We start from the raw sequence: 23,708 nt of genomic DNA, 5'->3' as shown, positions 1-23,708 counted from the left end.
TAGGTGAGGAGAAAGCTGGCAGGTCTTCATTTATACCATGCCCCACAGCTACCACCATGATTGCAGGGCAATGGAACTGTACCCAAGTGAGGGAGAGATCCCAGTACATGGACAAGAAGGCTTGTGTTCATGGATTTCAGTTCAGGCCCTGAGCTGCTCATGCTCTCTCACCCAGAGATCTCCCTTTCAACAGAATCAACAATGAGTACCACAGCTCGGGGTGTGGCATCAAAGCACAACTGGGGCTGGTGTGGAGAGGCTGTATTTTCCTGCTTTTAAGGGGCAACCCAAGAGACAGGTGGTTGACTGAATCCATGTAGGGTTCAGGGTAACAGTGAACTGACAACAGAGAGTGGTGAAAGAAAATGCACCATAAAATTAAGGAGATGTTTTAATTGAGGCTATTGAAATAGGAAGAATGTTCATTAATAAGCAATGTCTCAGAGAAAAGAAAGGAAAACCCAGGGTTTTGTAAAGGCAGATAAATGAAAGCATCATAAGAAAGGGTTTTATCTTGGAATATTCAGGATATCGCAGGGCAGGGGTGTCCTTTGCAGTTAGCTATTTTGGAAACACGAAAGGGTAGAGGTTTCAGAGAATATAAAGAGGGGAATATTCTGAATCTTTGCTGTTTTCCAGGACCACAGGGATCAGATGAGTTTCAACACTGTCAGAGTATAAGGCAATCATTGTTAGGTGTGGGGTGGGAATGGCTGTGGGACAGGTGCAGGCCAGGAGTGTATCAAGAACTTAGATAATCGGGAGGCCTCTGTGGACCAGTGTCTCCTGGAAACAGTAGGATGGTGGAGCTGGCATGAGCCTACTCTCAAGAATTGATTGTTAAATATACAACAATATTGTGACAAAGATTATTTGCTTGGCCACACTTTAGTCAGGCTTCTGAAGCTTCTCCTAGGCCTATTTGTGTATTTCCCTTGTAAAATCCAGTCTTGGCAAAGAGCCCTGCTAAGCTAGTTTAGCAACAATCTACCACCCCACATGTCTGATCAAATTCCTCTTTCTTCACCATCCCTGAGGTAATGCCGGATCACCCTAGCCTATCTTCAGGAAACATTTTGTTAGGTGGGCTTAGCCAGAATCCCCCTTACCCCTGATGTTTCCTCTCAATAATTTTTCATTTAATAGCTCTGATCTTGATCACATTTGCCCAGGCTATATTCCGAGTTAAGCCTCATCTCCCCTCTTCACTGTAAGACCCTGTTGCAGTGGTCCCTACTACCTACAGTGAAGGTCTTGAATAAAATCGTTCTTGCTGTGATAAAAAGTATCATTGAACACTTTTTTCTTTAGCAATTGTGAAGTGGCTGTTAAACCACTGGCAGTTTGAAATTGGATGGTGAGAGTATTTATACCATGAAAATTGGCAAACACTGTAAATCAGGTTTCCTCTATTGTCCACACACCCAAATTGCTGGTCACGCATTTATCAGTATACCACCACCCAGAAATCCCGGTGGAGGAGGCAAAATTTGAAATCAACTGGAAAGTTGGATAAAAAAAAGTATCTTGTATTTCTCCTCCACAAGCCAGTGCCAGAAAACAGAGGGTTAAACTTGCAATTCTTAAACTCCAAAACTAAGTACCCTGAATTGAAATAGAAATAAATTAAAAGTTGCTATAAGTAAGGACAGATAGATATAGTCTGAACAAAGATTTTTATTTTCTTTTTTGAAATAGGACAGAAGAATTGCCCCAGAAAATTTGTAACACATAGATACAGTACCCATGCATCATTCTATCATACAGGGAATTCTGTTTAACATGTTTTCTGAGTATCGACAATCTGGTGATTATGAGATTTATAGTGACTTCTGAATTTTCAAATAAAAAATAAGCTTCTTATTGTTTGACTCTTGTATCTTTTGTGGTATTATTATTTTCTAAAAGTGTGTATAGTAACATCTACTTTAAAAAAAAAAAAATTTTGGTTAACTCGTATGTTGAATTACTCAAGCAATCAAGAATGGATAAAACATAGCTTAGTACAGGCCTGAAGAAAAATCCATGTTATGTTATATTAGAGTAGGATACTCAGTTCTTCTAGTGCATATCCTTCTTTAAGGTGATTCTATAATTTAACCTCTAGCCTTATCATCCTTTTACCCTGACAAATTCTTTGCATCATAGTTCTGTCTTCCAAGATGCATTTAATTGTCTCCCCGCCCCCGCCTCTTTTTCTTTTCCTTTTTTGAAACAGAGTCTCACTCTGTCACCTAGGCTGGAGTACAGTGGCACAATCTCGGCTCACTGCAACCTCTGCCTCCCAGGCTTATGAGATCCTCCTGCCTCAGACTCCTGAGTAGCTGGCATTACAGGCATGTGCCATCACACTCAGCTAATTTTTTTGGTATTTTTGTTAGAGACAGTGTTTCACTATGTTGCCTAGGCTGGCTTCAAACTCTTGAGCTCAAAGAATCCACCCACCCTGGCCTCCCAAAGTGCTGGGATTACAGGTGTGAGCCACTGCACCCAGCCCAGTTCTCCAGTTTTTTCATAAGAACTGTTGAATTGAGTGTGATCAGAGAGAAGAGTAGAATTATATTTGGGCAAACCTACTTCTCCTACTGACACAAAAATGAAAAGAAACCCCTCAAAGTGTATATCAAATTCAGAATTATGCTTTGCAGAATAAATAGAAGTTAGCTAGACAAGGGAGGAGAAAGGGATTCCAGTAAAGGAAATAGCATTTGGTTATGTCCTTGTACTATAAGGCATTCACTGTTGTCTTGATTGAAATATGAATAGGTTTGAGATGGGACAAAGATGCAGTAAAATGAGGAGGAAGAAGAGCAGTTAGGCAGTGATCACATCATTCAGAGCCTTGTGGGTTAATCTTACTTGTGAACTTGAGCTTTACTCTGAAAGCTCTGGGGAGTTCTCCAAGAACTGGAATCAGGGCAAGGGGAGTGGTATGTTTTCAGATTGTTGGAGGATGACCCAGGAAGCTGTATATTAGGGAGGGATGGCAGAAAGTGCTGAGTACCTGAACTAAGATTGGCAGAGGGTCAGGGATTCTAAAGAGATTCTAAGGAGGAAGTATCTGCAGGTCTTGGTGAAATGACTGATTGGTTGACTGGTCATGGGAATTGAGAGAGAATAAGGAATAAAAAGATTAAAAGGTTTCTGCATCTAAAGACTGAATGAGTAGCATAACATTTGCGAAGACCAAGACTACAAGAGGATTTTTGAGTAGATGCATTCAACCTGTATCTGGTGAAGAACATCCTTGGGCAAAACTGCCAACTTCTTATAATTCTTTATTCTCTTTATTAACTTGTTATATTTCAATAGTAACATGGCTTAAGCTGCCTGTCTTCATGATGGCTAATTATGGGCATATGTTAATTAAGGGTATAAAGCGAATATTATATGACTAAGAATGAATCAGGGTAAGTCTGTATAATAGTGAAAGCCTCCATTGCAGCTAGCCTTGTTCAGCCGAGTGATGAACTGACTAAGTCATCAGCCCACTCATCTGATTTTCACTGACTGCTGTATAATCTTTTTGAGAATCACTTAGGCATTCTTAAGCTTCTATTTGTAATTAAATAATTTTAAATAATTATTTTATTGATTAACTTTTTAAAATAGCAATGCAAACAAATGGCATTACTGTTTTTAATAAAATGAACTCACTGGAACTCATTTTTGAGCTCCAAAACATTGATATTCCTTAATATAATAGAGCCCTGATATTAAGTTAGAATATGTGCTCCATAGCCATAATATGGAATATTATTTTTAGGAAGAAAATCCATTAAGAATTGAATTCTGTTTTAATGTAATAATATTTGTTTACTAAGAATTTGATATTGATTTAAAAATGCATTAACTTAGTCAATGAAAGTGAAAATTTTGAAAGTGGAACTTTCTAATCTGCTGAGTCTGCACATCATCATTGGCTTTTACCCCCACTACCTGCAAGCTTATCTGCATCAGTCTTTTCCTCCTTTTCTGCCTCATTAGAATGCACACACCACCTCCTGTCTGAAGCTGTCCTTTTCAACTGAGCCTCCAAGTTCTTATCTCCTTCTGCTTCCTCTGAGGCCATTCGATATCTCTCTCTACTGTATCTTCAATCTCTCTTTCTAGTAACTACCTTTAACATGAAAGTATGCTCACCTTTGTTCCATCTTATGGGAAAAATCTCTGGCAGGTCTAAGCCACCTTCATCTACTGTCCTGTTTTTCCCTTCTGTTCACAGCCACATTTCTCAAAATAGTAGTTTGTCCTCATTGTCCCCACTTTATCATCTCTAATTAACTCTTCAACCAATAAGATTTTCATTCCCAATAATGCTCTGAAACTACCCTTATTATCTGGGCAGCCATTGGAGGGTTATAAACATAGAGATGACATGATATGGCTTATGTTTTGTCAGGACTACCCTGAAAGGTGCAAGTAGGAAAGCATGGAGACCTACTAGATTGTTATTAAAATAGTGCTTATAAGATGCAATGGTGTCTTGGACTAAGATGGTAGCAATGAGGATAATGAGAAGTGGTCAGATATGGGGGATGTTTTGAAGGTAGAGTTGACAGAACTTCAGATGAAGTAGAGATTGAGTTTGAGACAAAGGGACGAGACAAGGGTGATTCCAAGGTTTTTACCTGAACAAAGAAAAATGGGAAAATGCCAGTCAATGCTATTCTGTTATGTTGGGCTGTCATACAGATTATCTTAATGCCCCACTGCAGATGGTAAGGACTTTGGATTTTACTCTGAGTGACATAAGAAGTATAGAGATTTTTGAGAAGGAGAGTGACATGATTTGACTAACATTAAAAAAAAATTACTTTGGTTTCTGATTACAGAATAGGCTATAAGTGAACAAAGATGGAAGAAAGGTGATTAATGAGGCAGCTTTGCAGTAATGCAGGAAAAAGATGATGGTGGCTGGAGCCAAGGTGGTAGCAGTCCAAGTAGTGAGATGTGGTCATATTCTGGTGATAATTTCAGAGAAGAACTGACATAGTATGTTGTTATGGGGGTTAACAGGAGAAGAAGAATCAAGGATTACTTTAAGGTTTTGGTCTGAGGAACTAAAAGTTTCAGGACAGGAAGGGAAGTTAAAGAGCTCATTTTTTGGAATGATAAACTTGAAATGCTTATTAAAAATCCAAGTGGAGATATTGACTGGCAATTGTATTTATAAGGCTGGTGTTCAGAGGAGGGATTAAGCTAGACATATGAATTAAGGAATCGTCATCATAGACATGGTATCTAAATCTACAAGACCGGGGGAAGATCACCAAGAAAGTGAGTATAGACGCTGAGCATCTGAAGAATGTGTGGTCCTGGTCCTGTACACATTTAGATGGCAGGCATATAAGTAGGAACTGATAAAGAAAATTGAGAAGGAGCAGCAAATGAAGTAGGTAGAAGGCCAAGAAATAATGATATTCCAGGAAAAAAGTACTTCAGGAAGGAAATCATGATCCTCAGAGTCAAATGCTGCAGTTGAGTGCAATGGAATATGGTAATTAAGCCCTGAATTTGACTATGTGTATGTGTCGTAGGTGGTGAGGAGAGAGCATGAAGACTTTTGCAAGAGCAGTTTTAAAGGTGTACTGGGAGGGAAAGTTTGATTGGAATGGGTTCAAGAGAAAATGGAAAGAACAGAAGGGAAGACACCAAGTATAGACAACTTCTGATGATTGTTGAGAAACAGGGCAACAGTCGGAGGCAAAAGTGGGTTTGAGAGATGGGTTTTAAAATGAGATAAACAGCAGTGTGTTTGTATGCAGATAGGATAATTCATTATGTAGTAAAGAGATGAAACATTGGAGGGAACAAAATCCTTGAGAAGGTATGAGGGAATGGAGCTCAGAGCACAAATATCGGAGTTGACTTCAGCTAGGAGCACGGAGTTCATGCATTGTAACAAGAGTTAAGAGGGTGCATATAGGTAGACTGGTAGATGGGAGCACATGGATGTTCTGTTATCAGCTGTGAATATAGACTGGTAGATGGGAGCACATGGATGTTCTGTTATCAGCTGTGAATATAAGATGAGGAATTGTATGTTTGAAGTGGGAGGAAAAGGTGTGAAATTCTTGTCTAGAAGAGAGGGAGACTGAATGAATTAGAGATATATAATAGGAGAGAGGGTACCACAAAAGGACTCAGGGAGGTTAGTGGCTGTGCGTTGAAAGTGACAGCAGTTAGCCTGGCTCTGTGTTTTCTCTAGCTGGGGTGGAAGTTCAGAGAGGAAAGGGTGCACCAACATCTCTCTTCTTTTCCTTATTTTTTCTTGCAGCACACAAAACTCTTGAAACTCTTGGCTGTTTGCTCCAAGCTTTGAGTTCAATCCTGGATGAGAGCTGGGGGTTGAAGACAGACAGCACTTTCTTTGGAATGTCTGCTCTTCCTGCCAGTCAGCATTCATCTGGCAGGCTGGCCTTTGACTGCACTGGTATTTTAAGCATTCGAATGTGTTCTAAGCCAGTCTGGCAGACATTCTATGCAAGTCAAGCCACTGCCCTTTACACCAGAAGGAACTTAGGGACCCTGGAAATCCTTAGTCAACAGAGTCTGGTTTGAACTGCAATGAAATCCATTTGCCCAGGGACACTGATAGACACAATTCAGAGGTAAACAGATTTGGAGCTTTCATTTAAGAAAAAAAGAATGTCAAGGAAGGAAGCATCTGGGAAAGGAATAAAGTTTGGCTATGGCAAACAAAATAGGCTTCAGATAAAATGGTCTCCCCTGACCCAAAAATAAAGCACATAAAGTAGATAGGATAGGTGATCAACCTATAACCTGTCACCTATATATGTACTGATGTCCTCATCTCTGTGAGCTGGGAGTTATAATAGAAATTACATTATAGGGTAGTTTTCTATTAATACCTGAAAAGTACTTAGAACATTATTTGACAGAATAAAGCTCAGTAAATGCTAAAAAACATAATAGTACTGATAAATAATTGTTATTATTTTATTATTGTGCCTTGGCTAGTGCTGAGCTGCTTCTTGTTTCTGTGCCTTATTTAGGCTGTGAAGAAAATCTTATTTAAATAAACAACAAAAATTAATAGATTCATTAATATGGCTCCTGTACAAGGATGACACCCACATCTGTAGAGGACATCACAAATGTGATGTGGAGATAATGTCAGGTAGTAAGAAGGTTCATGGTTTTGAGCCAAAGACCCCCTCAGCCAGCCCAGGCATTTAGCCAAGTTGCTTAACCTTCAAGAACCTTACTTCTTTGATGTGTGAAATGGAGAAGATGATATTAATTTTTGAGATTTTTATCAGAGTTAAATAAATCAATATATATAGAACGTACCTTGAACAGTGTCAGGTGCATAGGATGCATTCAACAACGTTAGGTATGATTATTAATAATTCTGGTGAATCCTCAGTGGGAAAAATCCTTCCTGTTCTTCTCTAGGTACAGAAATCCTCTCCACCTTTTCAGGACCAGCCTCTGAAAGAATCCTGTCCAGATTCCTCTAGTTTCTTCCGTTGGACTTCTGTTACACTTTGTTCATGCTTTTGTTGCATCATTTTCCCCCTCGGTTAATTTTGAAAGTCTTTTTCCTTGTATGTCTCTTGAGCTAGAGTTAATATTTTTTTTTAATACACCCATAGGCTTCTTACAACTCAGCAGAGAGGCTAGGATGTAGTAAGCATCCAACAAATATTTATAGAATTAATTGAGAGTTCTCTCTAATCTTCAAAGCAGGGAAACTGATCTACATTTAGAAGAAACTCCCTCCCCCTCTTTCTTCAAATTTTCCCTATCAGAATTATGGGAACAATATAAAGTAGTGACTGAACATATGGTCTCTGAAGTCAGTAGACCTCTTCTGAAATTCCATTTCAGCAACTGGCATAGCATTGCAAGGAAGGAGGGATATACAAAATGCAACCAGAGCATAGTAGAAGGCTAGCATTTACTAGTGTCACTTGATGTTGGAGCACAAGTATGTCATACCTGGCTCCAGTCAAGAAAAGATCACTGTCCAGGCATGACAAAAGAAACAAACTGTTCCTAGGTTGTCTCCGTTACTTCCTGCACCAGCTGATCAAAGTTATGAGAGCAGGTAAGTGTTCAGTAAAGACGCAAAAAAATGGATCCTACTTCCTTGCCAGGGATAAGATAGCATGTTACGAAAGTATCACTTAAAACTCTGAGGACAGGCATGAGTCATCAGCTCTCTAGTTACTGAAAGCATCTCAGACTTGGTGTAGGAAAGTGGCCGTGAAAGGGAAGGTCGGCCAGAGGAGGGCCTCTTAGTCACTCAAGCTGCTGCTGGGCTCTTCTCTGCCACTGGCTGCACTCATTTTATCAGCATCCAAGAAGAAAGGAACCGAAGCTATAACACACATGTCGGTGCAGTGTAATGGAAAGAAAAGTAGATTCAAATCCTGGACTTATCACTTACCAACTATGTGGCTTCTTTAAGTTACTTAATCTCTGTGAATATCATTTTCCCAAGGATGGTTGAGAGAATTAGAGATGATGTAATATACCTACTATGTAATGCTAACTGGTAACTTCATCATTACCGTGCACCTGATTCTTTCAAATTAGAGATGCGTAATCAAATCTACCTGAGCATAAACAAAATCAATTTCAGTTGAAAGATTCTGGCTATTCCTAGTTTGGGGTGTGGCCCTCCTGAGGCTGTGCCTAGATCAAAATCTCATGAGACCATAAAGTTGGTTTCTTTCTATTCTGGGTCTACTTGCTGTACCCCAAATCTCAGCTTAGAATAGTCTTGAGATTGTTTTTAGGGGTATGAGCTGAGGCGTGGGAAGATAGCAATACCCACTTGCTCCTTCTGTGGAGAAAATTGCTCAAGGGCACACGTCCCACTGATGGTGGATTAGTGATGTCATCTTCCTTCATGAAGGACAACGCTATTAATATTGCAATGATTCAAACTGTAACTCCAGGCCTACAGGCATTTGACAAAGGGAAAGGGTAGGAATAAATGTAAAAGAATATGGAGTGTGGTAGAGAAGGACTAAGACTTAGATGGATTTTTGCTGTTGTTGTTTTATTTTATTTATTTATTTTTTTGAGACAGGCTGTAGTGTAGAGGCACAATCTCAGCTCACTGCAACCTTCGCCTCTGCCTCCCGGGTTCAAGTGATTCTCCTGCCTCAGCCTCCAGAGTAGCTGGGACTACAGGCATGTGCCACCACGCCCAGCTAACTTTTGCATTTTTTAATAGAGACGGGCTTTCACCATGTGGGCCAGGAAGGTTTCAATCTGTAGACCTTGTGATCTGCCCGCCTCGGCCTCCCAAAATGCTGGGATTAAAGGCGTGAGCCACTGTGCCTGACCCAGATGGAATATTTTAAATGGGCAGTGGCACCTTCTTTAGCTTTGAGAGAAGAGAAACATGGAGGTCACTGGTGGGCTTAACTAAGGATAGGAGAGAGAGGGAAATTAGAGAGGGAGTTAGAAAAGGAACAAGAAGAAAAAGAAGTAAAGGGATCAATAAAGAAGGAGGGACACATTAAAAGAGAAAGAAAAAAAGTGGCTTGAGGAGGAGGCAAGAAAAGAGTGACATTATTTGGAATTGAAACTCAAGTTATGGGGATGACCAATGAAAGACAATTTAATTTGTAAAATATATTCAGAGGTCAAAGGGGTCCCAGAAAAAAGGTGTTTAGGAATATCTAACTCAGTGGTGAGATGTTTTGGTGAATTTGATGAAATTCATGGACAAAAAAATGCATGTAAATTACAACTTCTCTGTACAATTTTATGGAGTTTATAGATTTCCTAAAGCCAATGCCTGGATCCCCTCTTAGGAGATCTTGTTTTATGTGTTTTTATACATCGTTCTGAGACAGCGACAAATGTAATTTCCTCGGGAAGATCTGGAAGTCAAAACAAAGAGTTTACTAATATTTTCTTGGTGTCTTCTCCATGGCATGAATATCACTTTTCAAATCTAGCTGTGAGCATATTTAAATATTTAGTCTTTTTTTTTTTTTTAGAAAGTTACTATTAGTAAATGCTCCAAGGGCTCTGGGCCCAACAAAAGAAGACCGTGACTTTGAAGAACAAAATTTACCTTTGGAGTGTTAGACTTTTTCAGGCTGGAAGGCAGAGGTCCATTGGTGTCTCCTCAAGTGACAAGGTTTGTTTTACATATATGCAATAAATTGAGGAGAATAGATGTTTCATTGCATAGTGTCATGAAGGAAAGGAAAGATGGTTGTTTAGGAACTGGGCCATCTAGGTTAGTGTAAGTTGAATATCCTGGTTTTCTAGTTCCTCCATCAGCAGGCGTCTGTTGATTTCCCTTCTCGTGCTTCCCTGTGGTGGTGCCTTTGACATTGTCTGTCGTTTCCCCTTCTGCCACCTTCTTTCTCTTTAATAGATTCTGCCTGCTCAGCCTTTTGCCTTGCTGTTTTCTCGCTCCAAGTATTTTGTTTTCTTTTCCCCATTTTTAAGTGCTGACCTCTTTGAATGTATTCCAGATTGCCCATGAGAGCCACTGGTGGATCCTTATTCACCGTCACTTGTGATGGAGACTTTCATGGTCATTGCACAGCAGTGGCTCCTGAGGCCTGTGTCCAGCCTCGGCCAGTCTCTGTGACCAGTGTCACCATCATGTAGTCAGTGTCCTTCATAGCATAACAGTTTCTTCTACAGTGTAATAGCTGTTGCACTTTGTAGGTTTACAAAGCACTATTCTCACATCCTGTGCATTGTCTGATCCTCACAATAATCTTACAAGGATTATTATCACGCCCACTTTGCACACAAGGAAATGGAGAGTCAATGAAGTTGGAGGGGGAAGACTCCAGGTCACTTAGTTATCAAATGGGAGAGCAAACTCAAATCCGGGTCTTCTGATGCCAAAGTCTTCATGGATACCAGTCAAGAGAAGAGAAGTTGGGGGCAAGGCAGGAGAGATGTGAAAACTGATATGGAGATAAAATGACTATTTCAGAGGGTGAAAACATTGGTGTGCATGTGTGTGTGCGCTACCATTTTGTTTGGACCCTCTCTGGGGGGTGCTCTAGGGAAAGAGAAAGGGTAACAGAGAGGCAGATGCAGCAAGTTATCTAGGCACTGGGCACAGGTGCCAAGGCACGTGTTCTTTCACCTGTGTGTTCTTGATCTAGAGATCAGCAACATCAGAGGAAAAGGATAATGGCCTCAGCAATATATGCAGAAGGACCTGCAAAGGGTCCTCTGAACTGCAAAGCTTCCCTTCTCCCCAGTGCCATTTAGGAATGTGCTGTGTGTTGAGAGTCACTTCTTGCCTGGCCTGGTAGTGAGTGAGATCTCTTGACTTCCTCAATGCCTTTTGGAGGGCTTGAATGCTGTGTGTCCCTTTTCCTAACTTCTTTATTTTCTGCTGTGGGCTCATTATCATAATGTCTCTGACTGACTCAGGCACTGATGGTGAAACACTCTAAGTTGCCTTCCACTCTTCAGTCAAAAAAGGGGCAGCATGGGACTTCTGTATGGTGATTACTCTCATGATCTGATGTAAGTGGTTCTCAATGCTTAATAGGTATAAGAGTCATTCAGGGAATTTGTTAAATTATAGGTTTTCAGTCCTGTCTGTCAGATATTCTGAATCAGAAGTTTGAAATAGGGCTTGGGAAGATATGCATTCAATAAAGTATCTCAGGATATATTTATGCAAATGATTTTTGGATTATGCAAGAGAAACCTTGTAATTTGGATGAGTCTTGGTTTATTTTCACTAAGCAGAATAATAAGATTTACTTCATCAGACTACAAACAAATTCCTTGAGTGCAGAAACCACGCGTGTATCTTCTACCTTAATTCTTAGCACATTGCCTGGCACACAGTAGGTTAAATTCAGTTAGTCACAACTCTCAGTACCTCTTTGTTAGTCTGAGCTGGGGGACTACAGAAGACTTGGTTCTCAGTCTCTGGGGCTGAAGAAGAGAAGAGATTGGGGTACACAGCATGGGGAGCTGTGGCATGTGCTGAGGAAGTGATGTTAGTTTTCAGCACATCAAATTCTGCCTATGCTGTTACATTTTTAAATGAACCTTTAATGTCTTTTCTCTGGAAGCAATTTAAGTCTTAATGTTTTGTGTCTTCTACAATGCCTTACTTTGAGTGGGCTCTCAAAGAAAGATTCCCCAACTTTTACTTCATTTTCCAATGTTCTTAGCAATCCTATCTAGTGAATTCTCATTCTTTATGGTTTATACCACACCTCAGTGTTTTATATATCATGTGGGGTGAAAAGTTGAACATTCTGGCAAAAGCATTAGCTAAGTTCATGATGTGTGCTGAGCAGACTCCATGATTGGTGGAAAAGTGCATTTGAGTGCATCTGACCCCCATGGAGAAATGCCATACAGTGGCAGGTAGAGAATCTGACCTTTGGGAGTAATGCCAATCTAGTGTCAACAGTCAGGACCTGTCTGAACATCATGGAAAATCTAACTCTTTGACAAACAAATCAGGAGTCATCCATAGCTTCTTGAATTACAACCAGGAAGGAGAGATTGAATGCTCCACACACCATTTTCTGAGATATTCCAGAGGAAATCAAGCAATTTTAGCCAAGTTTCCAGGCAACCCCAGAGGTTTATCACTCCATAGGGCCAGGAGCAGGGATTCGGGTGGATAGATTTTATAGATCTTTTCTTTCAGAAGAAAACAGACTAAATCTGCAAACCATTGGTCCAAAATAAAATTTCGTCTATGACAGAGTGTCCCATTTATCTGGCATCACATAAAATGTTTTAATATGAATCCCTGAGAAGCAATTGTTCTTTTTTTAACCAAAGCAAATAAAGAAGTTAACATTGGAGTCCCTCATATTGGGAAGGATTTGCTGAACATCTGCTGAGAGGAAGTTCTGTTGAGATTCATTCCTCTTTTAATTCCTTACCTATTAAGTGCCTTTACAAAGAAGTGGGATGCTTACTGCTTGAAATATCAGCCGCACCTTCTGTACTTTAATTTTCTCAATTAAAGAATGTAGACTCTGACCCACTGTAGGAAGAACCATCTGGTTAAGTGGTGTTTTTGTTGGTTTCCAGGTTATCCCATGCGACAGTACATGGGAAGTGGGGGATTCTTTAAGCTTCTTTAGATTTTATCCTCACAGATAAAAATAGGTGGTTTGAGGAGGAATAAAATGGTTCTTAATTGTCCTAAGTAGCTTGTTCTGATAGCTGACGTCTTCATGGTTGGTGAAATAATCTTTCAACTGAGTATAAGTATATAATTTATGTATCATTCGACTGATCAAATCTTGGTTAATGGACAGACACATTCAAGGTTTCAATCCTATCACTGTTCTTTCCCAAGTTGCAGCCTCTCCTCTCCTTTCATCATTTATAACTTCCCTGAGCAAATGTATCTCACCTTCCCCAAGAAGTCTTTCTGACATCCTGCATGCCTCAGGTTTTTGTTTTAGCTGTTATGAGTAGTGGCTTAAACATCTATTCCCTTTACTTGTCCAAATGTTTTTTTCTACCTGTTGATTGTCATTCTAGCTGAAGCCTATCAGATGGCCATGTGGAGATGTAGGAGGGGCAGGTGGAGTCTCTGAATTCAAGGGGGAGGTCTGGGCTGGCAATATTCATTACAAAAAGAAGTGACTAAGTAGTCACTTAGTCACTACTAGATGACAAAGTAGATGAGGTGGTATTACCACTCCCTTCTTGAAGTGCTCTCCTTATTTGGCTTCTGTGACACCATTCTTCCTTATGTCTTCTCTTGCACCTTCTCTCCATTTTTCTTGGCAGACTCCTCTTCCCCCATCGGCTCCTTTAATGTTATATTCCATAGGGTCTTCTCTATTTATCTCACTCCACTCACTCTCATTTGGGATCTCATCCATGTTTATGCTTTTCACTAGCATTTAATGCACCATCACATGATGCTGTAATTATTTGTTTACTTGTCTCTTTCCCCCACTCAACTGTGAGCTCCTTAAGGATAAGGGCTATATCTAGTTCCTTAGCACCTAACATGGCATCTAACTATGGTAGGTGTTTTATAAATATTTGATGAATAAATAAGTGCATTTATTCATTTATTGCTTTGTTCCTCAAAAACAATTAAAACCCCTCTATGCCTGCTATTGGAGGAACCAGGAGAAACGGTGGTGATGAACAAGAGAAGGAGGGTATCTTCCCATGACCTATTATTATAAATGACGACTAGGTAGTTTTTCACACCAGTTCACGAGGCCTATGTTACTCAAAAGAGGGCACTAATTGCATTGTTTCAATTCCCTCTCATGATGTACATAACATGGTGACCATGCGAAAATGTACTTAGAGTTCTAAGCAACCAACTTAGACACCTTTGCTAAAGAAGTTTTTCTTAATTAGTAGTCTGTCTATTACTAGTCCTGTTCTTGGTGCTTGTTGATTAACTACATTGCCATTCTTTGATTTTTGTCCTTTATTCCTAATCCACATAAAATAACAGGCCATGGGTCAAATGTAGAAGACAGTGTGACAAAACGCAGAAGGGGGACACCATGACGAAAAGCACAAGACCTAACGCTCAGTTGCCCAAAAGAAACCTGAACAGAAGCACTGAAGAGGGGGAAGGGCATGGGAAGGAGGGCAGTAGAGGAGTAAGTATTTGCTGAAAACAGATTCATACCCCCTCTAAACCAATTTACAGAAAACAACAGAGATGGTCAAAGTGAGTGTTGGAGAAGTAGATTAAAAATTATGATAAATGTGGGTGGAGACATGAACGTTTTCTTGATTATGTGGAATTGCCTGTTTTATGGGTTTTGAAGACTTCTTACATGAAGCAACTTTAAGAAAGGTCATTTAACTGTAATAGTTTCTTAGCTAAATTAAGTATACTGTCTTCTTAGCTGGACTCAGAAAACTGGGCCAAGGTGGGAACCTATTCTCTCTTGGGGAAGCCGCACTTGCTTTTATTGGAAGCTCTGAAAAGCTTTCAGATCAATTGTTCCCTCTGGGTGTCAGGTATCTTCCAGGGAAACTGACTCCTTTTTCTGAGTGTTTTCTGGGTCCAGTTGCTGGGTGCCCTCAGAGATGGAGCATGTTCATTGCCTGCTCTTCAAAGTATTAGGATAGTGTGTGTGTGTGCAGGGAATGGGTGGGTGGATGTTTTTATCCCCCTCGACAACCAAGTGCAAGAGGGACAAGAGAAATCTACTTCTAAATTTGAAAGGTGAGTATTAAATTTTATTCCAATTATCTGTTTATAATAATCTAAGGCAGCTTCTGTCTGGGTTAGCTCTGCACAGTGCCACAGAAAAGGTCAAACCATTTCATTTTCTATTTTCTAAGTACATAGAGGTGGCTTTTCTTACGTTGTTTGACCAAGGTGCCTTCCTTTCTCCTCATCTCACAGAAGGAGGTTCAGATGTGTTGCTTGTCAGATGCGGGAAGGCCCTTTCTACCTCAGACTGATGCCCCCATGTTGAGTTGCCCCAGGATAGGGGAGGTGATTGAGATGTTGAAAGTTAAAAGACCAATCACATAAGATTAATTAGAAGAAAAAGATAAAGAGACTTCATGACAATACATTGTGGCAGGCCAAATAGTCATATCCACACATCTGAAGGATTGTGATGAAGAAGAGCAGGAGTCGAGTTATTTTATATTGCTCCAAAGAACAGGACTGTGGTAGTTGCAGGGGACAGATATTGGCACAGTACAAGAAACCGTCCTATCAGGAGAATTGCCAAGAATCCAGCAGGCTTCCTGAAGTAGCAAACTTTTGTCTCCATGTGTGTTTAAGCAGGGAGAGGACAAGCGCCTGCAGGATGGAGTTGGTAGAACTCTACTTTGGGAGAGAAGTCTCAAGGATTCTAAACATCCTTCCTTTTGTCTTGCTTTCTTTACATTTCCTTCTGGTGCATTGGGAATAATTGCTTTCATCTACTTTGTAGGAGCTAGGAAGGAGTCAGGGAAAGCTTTCTACATACTTTGAGCTCTGTTGGTTAAAATTGCTTTGCAAACTAGAGTGCTACAACTTGGGGGTGCTCTTCTGGGGCTTCTTGTTGTCAATTTTAGCAAGTATTATTTCTGAATCATTGTGTGCTCTCATAGCATCTGTCCTCTAAGGATGCTACTTTTCAGTTATCTCTGAAGGTGGCCTGAGGGGACACACTCTTTATTTTTTTTTTGTTTCTGTGTTGTCTTTTTTCTTGGGTACCCCTTTCCTGTTTCCTCGGGATGCTGAGAATGTATTGGACAAGTGCAAGTAAATGAAGCAGAGTCAGCTTAGAAATAAACATTCTTTCCCTGTCAGGAAAAAAACCACTTGCCTAGTCTGTCTAGATTTTAAAGTGTGATCCTTAGTGGCATCCTGCCATCCTCTGTGTGCTGGTGTGGGGTGTACCATGTCCCCCGCCCTGCAGCACAAACTGTTCTTCCTGGAAGGCTGAGCACCGGCAGAGATTGTAGTGGCTACTTGCATACCAAGGACCAGGAAACACCTCTTCTCAAACATTGCCTGCTCTCCTCTGGAGTTCAGGTAAGTCCACTCGCCTCTCCTGAGCTCACCCTACTCAGTGCTTAGTAGTGAGAGTTATAATTCCTTCTAACAGTTCCAGAGTTTTTCTATAATGTGGAAAGACTCCCATTTGCCACTTAGATCTTTCAATTAGTGGGGGTCAATATAGATCTTTGAACCTGGGTGAGATGGTTCTGGTTCCCATGTAATTTAACATCTTTCAGCGGGCCCACTTACTCTGTACTGTGGATGCCTGGTCCCTAGCTGAGGCCAAAGAACAGATAGCCAACGAACAGACAGGTTTAGCCAGTCATCACGTCTATCCCATCCTGCTGCTTTGAGTTCCAACCTTACTGTAAGCAGACATAGAAAGAGTTGAGTCCTTGATGTAGCCCTCAAGAAAGAGATGATCCAAGCGTCCACTCTAGTTATAGGGCACTGATGATGTAAGTGCCTTCCCTTATTATTTTTATTATCTTCCTCTTTCTCTCACACATACTCAGATGCACACACAAAAAAACACACCCACATATAGAGCAGGCTGTACCCTCACTCAACTCCCCTAGTCTTTGTTTCTCTCTTTCCCAGTTTTCTTTCATTCCTAGAAAACAATGGCATTAATGAGGAAAGCCACTAACTTCACATAGCCTGATTGTAAAGAACTATGGCTGACATACTTCAATGAACTGTTGGCTTGATATTTCTCTTTGACATTTACGGAGCCAGGTCCCATGGTAATGGTATGAGAGGCAGGTTGGGTAAGATGCAGAAGACATTGGGGAATGAAAAACATTTGCTGGTGAAGATCAAGGGCTTACTTTCTGGAAAGGAGGTTTGTTGGTGAAGAGAGATGGTTGTATCAAGGGAAGGGTCAGCTAAGTAGTTTTATTTCAGAGTAGAAAGTGATACAAAGTTATCCCAGGGGGAGCCAAGACTAAGAGTTATTACTAATTTTCTAATTCCTACCTCTAGAAAAGTTTTCATTATTTCTTTACTTTTGTTTATTTTTCCCAGATTTCATTCTACCCTAAAACAACACCAAAGAAGTTCTGTAAGTTTTAACCATCTAAATAATGACACGATAACAATAACATTTATTGGTCCCTTATTATGTGACAGGAAATGTACCATACACATCTATTATCTCATTGAAATAATCTATATATATGATGTATATAATTGTCACCCACAAATTACAGATGAAAAAAAAGAGAGATTTGGAGATGTTAAATGACTTTTCCAAGGTCACACTCCTAGTTAGTGGCAGAACAGAATTGCACACTTTGACCTTTTAAATTTCAGGCCAGTGCTTCTTCCATTACCTTTTGGCTGTTCTCAATCTTTCTAGGTACAGAGGAAATGGTGGTGGCATTGAAAAGTTCTCTAATGTAAGAAGGAACTGTAGAAGACTGATCAATCAGAATTCCTCAATGGCAAAGGAGAGATTTAATGCACAACAAATACTATCATGACAAAAATAACACCTTAGACTAATAAATTCATTTATTTAACAATAGTTATTGAAAATATATTATGTAAAGGGCATTATTCAAGGAGCTAGAGATACATTGAGAAAAAAGAGACAATAGATAATTCCTCTTCCCTCATGAAGCTTATATTCTACTCAGATAAGATAGATAATAAAGAATGAAAACATTGTTAAGTGCTGTGCAGATAATTAAAATCAGCCAGTGGGATAGAATCTTAACATTATCAGATCTTAACGTCATCATTATCTTAACATTATGAGATTTCAAGATCATTTATGGAGTCAGGTCCCATGGTAATATGTATATAATGTGTATATACACACATATGAAAGATGTACATCAAATGAACATAGAGAGTCCAGGTATAGACCCACATATATATGGCCAAGTGATTTTTTGTATCTTTTTTAGATTATTTACAATGCACACAGTCATTGCTTCCTAAGTTGACCAATGTACTTTCATCTGTGGTTCTGTGATTAGTTCTATGACAGCAATAGTGTCATTAAACTTTTTCCCTTTTCATACAATGCTTGGAAGGATTTGCACTTTTACAATAGCCTTTGTGTAGAAGAGGATATAAGTAAATATGAGTATTGTAGTGTAAGCATATAAAAATGATGGCATTGAAACGTTTCTTTTTTTTAATATTAGAAAAATCGAAGACCAAAATGTGTTTATTTTAAACATCAGACATAAAGGAAATTAAATTCTGAGCAATAATAATACTATAAACAAAAGTTGATGATTGCTCATCAATTGATTCTTGATAAAAGTGCCAAAGCAATTCAATGGAGAAAGGATAATCTTTATAACAAATGGTGTGAAAACAATTTATATCCATGTGCAGAAAAGACCTCAAATCTTACCTCATACCATATATAAAAATTAACTTGATATGGATCATCATAAACATAAACATAAGAGTGAAAACTAAAACTTTTAGAAGAAAAACTAGAAAAAAATCTCAGTGACCTTGGGTTAGGCCAAGGAGGCTGGAACCCAGTCAGTGAAGGAGTGAGGAACCAGTTGTGATGGAGAAGTGGACAGGGCTGATCATGCTCAGGTTTAATTCATTTGTCAAGAATGTTTTATAAAGTCGTTGAATACCTCTAGAAAGAGGTACATGGTGTTTGACTATCTCTTGATTTATGTTTTAAAATGGTCATCTTGGCTGTCATTTGGAGAATAGTTCCTAGTGAGGGCCAAGTGTAAAGAGGGGGTTAGGTAAGGAGGATTGACACTGTTAGACGGCTGGGATGAGAGCTACTGGGGCCTTGTATCAGTGTGATATCAGTAGAGATGGAAAGAAGTGAACAGACGGAGGATATTTGCCTATCACTTTATGATTTGCAAAAGACTTTCAGATACTTTATCTCTTTTGGTTTTACAACAATCTTTGTGAGGTAGTAAAGATATAATTCCCATTTTGCAGATAAGGGAATTAGCCTCTGAAAATGTAGATTTGTTTCTATCCATACAGCTGGTAAATGGAAGGGCTGTGTGGGGAAACTCAGTCTTCTTGATACAGTAGAGATGTTGCTTATTTCCCTACCAAATTCCCGCCCCTGGAGCCAGAAGAAATCCCACACATGAGCATCATCGCCATAGCTAAATACAGTCACACTTTTTGGCTCTTTTCTGCTATAGCTCTATTTTGGGTTAATTTACCTCGTACTGACTCTCAAACAGTTTAACAGCTATTTCAGACATCTATTTCTGCTCAAAGATGCACTGCTCCTATTTTTGTAAGCCAGATGATGCAGAGAATAGGTAATGTGATAGGAAAACTTTTGCCCCTCATAAATCACTGACTCACGTCATAACCAGATTACCAGGGATCCAAATATGTACTGTCTAATGACATCTGTAAAGATGACAGCACACGATTATATTCCTCTTTGATGTTTTAATAGTATTTACACAAAATAAAGACTATTTATAAAAAAGATACAATATTAGATATTTTACAGATATTATCTCCGCTATTTTTTGCCATAATGCTGATAGGCTCAAGGAGGTAAGTTATCCCAAATACTTAGAAAGTGCTTTGTTTCAATGTTTGAATGCAAGTCTGTAAGGCCAAAGGCCAAGTTCTTTCCACCATGATACTATTTATCCCAGAAGAAAGAGTAAAACAATTATGTACTTTCCTTCTTGGCATTTAGTATTTCCATCCCAGCCAGCACCAGCAGTGGGAAGCAGGCACGATTCCCCATAATTGAATACTTTAGTAAAGAATGTATAACTCACAAGCACTACAAAGTACAGTTCTTAGACTTTCTTCTAGATCATGCCTACAGTAAGAATCATTGATCTTCTGCAGGCGTGACACCTGTTTATTATTTTATTTTACATGACACCAGCACTCCTTCTCCCTACAAGTACTACATGAACAACTCTGCTATTCAGTGTAAGTGAATTAAAATTAAATTTTCCCATTTGTTCTTTTTAGGGATTTTGGCAAATGCTCTGGAAATTTGCAAGACCAGCGATTTGTGGACATCAGATCTATAGCCGGTAGCATTGTCAGCTGACAGCTTTCCAAAGAAGATAGGAAGTAATCAGTGCAAACTTTGTGGAAATTTGATTAATAAAAATCGAGAGCAACATTTAATCTACATTCAAGAAGAAAGATCTAAGTATTAATATTTATATTGAGAAACAGGTTTGGAATGTTGATAACATAAGTTGAATATAAATTGTTACCAAACATAAACCTCTTTGGGGGATTTTGCTTATTTTCATTATCAAATAATGGCAATCAGTTTAGTTTTGCTGGTCAGTGACTAACCCTAAACCTCTCAACCTAGCTGGGAATAGGATGTCAAGCTTTGGTAGTGAGAGCTAGATGGCACTATGGTGTAATTCTGTGGGGTGCCCAATTATGAAGAGTTTGTCTGATTGTGATGATAGAGGTTTCTGGAATAAGAAATTCAGCTCTGTTTTGCTTATGTCTTCTCTAAGTGCAATATAGTACAACATAAAACAGAGCATTCTCTTCTGTCTTGCTCATTCACTCCTGCTCTTGATTGCTTTCTGTTAAGCTCATGTGTGTGACATGCACAGATACACACACACACACACAAACACAAACACACACACCCTTGTTGAGATTTTTTCTTTAAAAATCAACAATTAGGAGTATTTCAGACAAAAGGTGATATACACTTCTTCTAACCCATGTACCTGATTCAGCAGTTTTTCCCTCTAGTGACACAGGTGCTATTTATAGGTCACACACGGGCTGAGGCCAGAGCCTACTATGTGAACAGCTTGTCATGTGGCAAGAAGGACAATGATTGTGAAATGCCCTAATCATATGAATTGGGGCATTCTTGTTATACCCTCCTAAAACAGGGTGGAGAAGCCAGGGGGAGAAAGCATTCCAAGCACCTGACATTGCTCTAAGAATGTAATTCTCTGCAAGCCTAGTTGCTGAAATTTCCTGCTGTAACCTGATTTGTCTAAGGGCTGCGGAAACAACCCCTTGTGTTTTACCTACTGCCTTCAGTCACCAACCAAATCCTGCCAACTCTCCCAGACCTTACTAGTGCCTGTGAGCTTTTTCAAAGGACAATATGTAACTTTTCCTTTATTAAAAAATAAAACCCCTAACCTCTTTGTTACTGGGACATACTAAAGACAGTCTGCATGTATGGCCTGAATTACCATTGTTTCCTCCCCACAAAATGGCTTAATTTCAGAGATTCATCCCTATACTTTATTTGACTTTGACAGTACTTTAGAATTGGAAGAAGACGTTAGCAGTTTCTCAGTTCAACTTCCCACTACCGGATGTTTGAAGTTCATCTCCTTAATTTTGACAGATATTTTATTTCCTGATATTTGAGTCTATCTGCAGAAGTTTAGGTAGGCTAGGAAGAAGTTTCTGGTGTAGAAAGGCTGCAGATGGTGGCCATGACTGTGCGTTCTTCTATAATAGAGCAAGACAGGATGAAACTGAAGGGCCAGGAGATTAACAAAATGGTACCTTCCAAGTGTGTGCTGCTATGTTACCTGGCATCCTGTAGGGGGAGCTAAGCCATTCAACAGCTTTAGCTGTAACATTTAAGGCAATGAGATCTTTTGTGTCTCACAATTACTCTTTCTTTACCCTCCCTCTGTAGCTACCCAGCAGCCAGAAACGTTCTAAATACGTCACCTGCCCTTGATACAAGAGGAACAGACTATTCACAGCATAGGAAAGAGAAAGACCATGATGGAAGAGGTGATTGTGTGAGGGCCTCTAGGAAGATTTCCCTTCCCTCATATTTCCCCTTCAACCTGTCTCAGGATCATAGACACCCATTCTCAGAGATAAAGTCTATTTCTGAATTAAGGCTAGTTTTACTCCACAGGAATTTGTCAAAATGCACGTCTTTGGTCACATAGTATGACCAGGTTTCCTGCAAGCAATTTAAAAGACAATGAGAAAAGTAAAAAGAGGTAAGCTATTGGAGTGCTGAGAATAGTGCTCTAAAAAAATAAGTGGGATGCTAGGTAATTTTGGATAGGAGGAGAAGTAATGACTGGAAGATGTAAGCGAGGTCTGGCTGCAGGAGTAGAGGTCTAAATGAGACATCTTGGGAGTCCCGGGTAACTAGAGGTTAGCTTGAAGGTGAAACATTGGGAGGGGGATTGGTATTTGTGAGGGAGGAGAGGGTCATCTGTGAGGGAGGTGATGAGGAAGTGTCAAAAATTACTTTACTTGGATCCAAGTTCTCTTGAGAACTTTTCCTGGCTCTTAAGGTTCTATCCTTATCATAAATAAACATTTAATTTTTTAGTATTTAGAAAATCCATTCCATGTAGCATTATTGTTGGGTGTCTCTTTAACATTCTTTTCTTCCACTCTTACTTCCTGACAGACTTGGTTTTGTTAGTATAAACAACCACCTCTGGAGAACCATGTGTCTAGGGAAGGCTGGAGGTTGAGGGAGTTGACACTGATGCTCCAAGCCCATCAAAGTTGTTCTACTCACTTTAGGTGTGTCTGGTTCAGGGAAAATGATAATTCTGGCCACTGAACCATGAAGAAAAGTCTGTTGGGGGCTGCTAGGAAAAGTTAACTTGCTTTAACAAAGATACAGACAGAAAATGGTTTCTTCTTCCTCTAAAAATTTTCATGTCTGGATGATGTCACATCTGGAATTACTGTGGAGTATTGAAACCAGGAGATAAACTAGTCTGAGGGCAAAATGACCCATCCAAAATGGCAGAACAGAGAGAGAGAGAGAGAGACAGGAACTAGATCCTAATGCTGTTAAATCAGCTGACTCTGCAGTCACCCTATCTCGAGAGTTCTTGCTTTGTGGCATAATGAACTCTCTTTTTGCCCCAGCTTTCTTGAGGCATACTTAACATAAAATTGTATATATTTAAGGTATATAACTTGATGTTTTGATAAATGTATACATTGTGATACAATCACCACATTCAAGCTAAGCTAATTAACATATCCATCACACATGATCGGATGTTGTCGAGGAAAGAATATTCATTTAACTAACTCTCGAGCGATTTCCTCTTTGCCTTTGAGAGGCGACGACATTGCCATGAGCGTCGATCTTAACTCCGATCTGGCGATCTCGGTCCCAGCCTGATGGAGGGCGATTTCGACTTTAAGTGAGCCGAGCGCGCGCGCGCGTGCCGCCGCCGCCTGATGATCTGATTGGGACTCGGATAATTATTATGCCAGACCCGTTCCGGAAAATATTTATCTGACAGAGCCGGATTGATCTGACGGATGATCCGCTAAT

The 23,708-nt window shown here is 39.7% G+C and overlaps 1 long non-coding RNA gene across 3 annotated transcripts in view; it reads left to right on the top strand.

Moving 5' to 3' along the window:
• LOC103879922 overlaps positions 1–23,409 on the top strand; it is a 53,546-nt gene extending 30,137 nt beyond the window's left edge. The window contains exons 4-6 of one of the 3 annotated variants that reach the window (XR_002518907.2): positions 9,990–10,132; positions 14,441–16,477; positions 20,402–23,409. This is a non-coding gene — a long non-coding RNA (uncharacterized LOC103879922). Of the gene's footprint in view, positions 1–9,989; positions 10,133–14,440 lie in introns of all 3 variants that reach the window. The other 2 variants (XR_640717.4, XR_004180071.1) reach the window with 2 other exon arrangements.
• The last annotated feature ends 299 nt before the right edge of the window (positions 23,410–23,708 follow it).

The sequence above is a fragment of the Papio anubis genome, chromosome 1 (assembly GCF_008728515.1).
Source record: "Papio anubis isolate 15944 chromosome 1, Panubis1.0, whole genome shotgun sequence".
Taxonomy (NCBI): domain Eukaryota; kingdom Metazoa; phylum Chordata; class Mammalia; order Primates; family Cercopithecidae; genus Papio; species Papio anubis.
The sequence above is the reverse complement of the archived record's forward strand: the minus strand, read 5'-3'. Positions and strand labels throughout refer to the sequence as shown.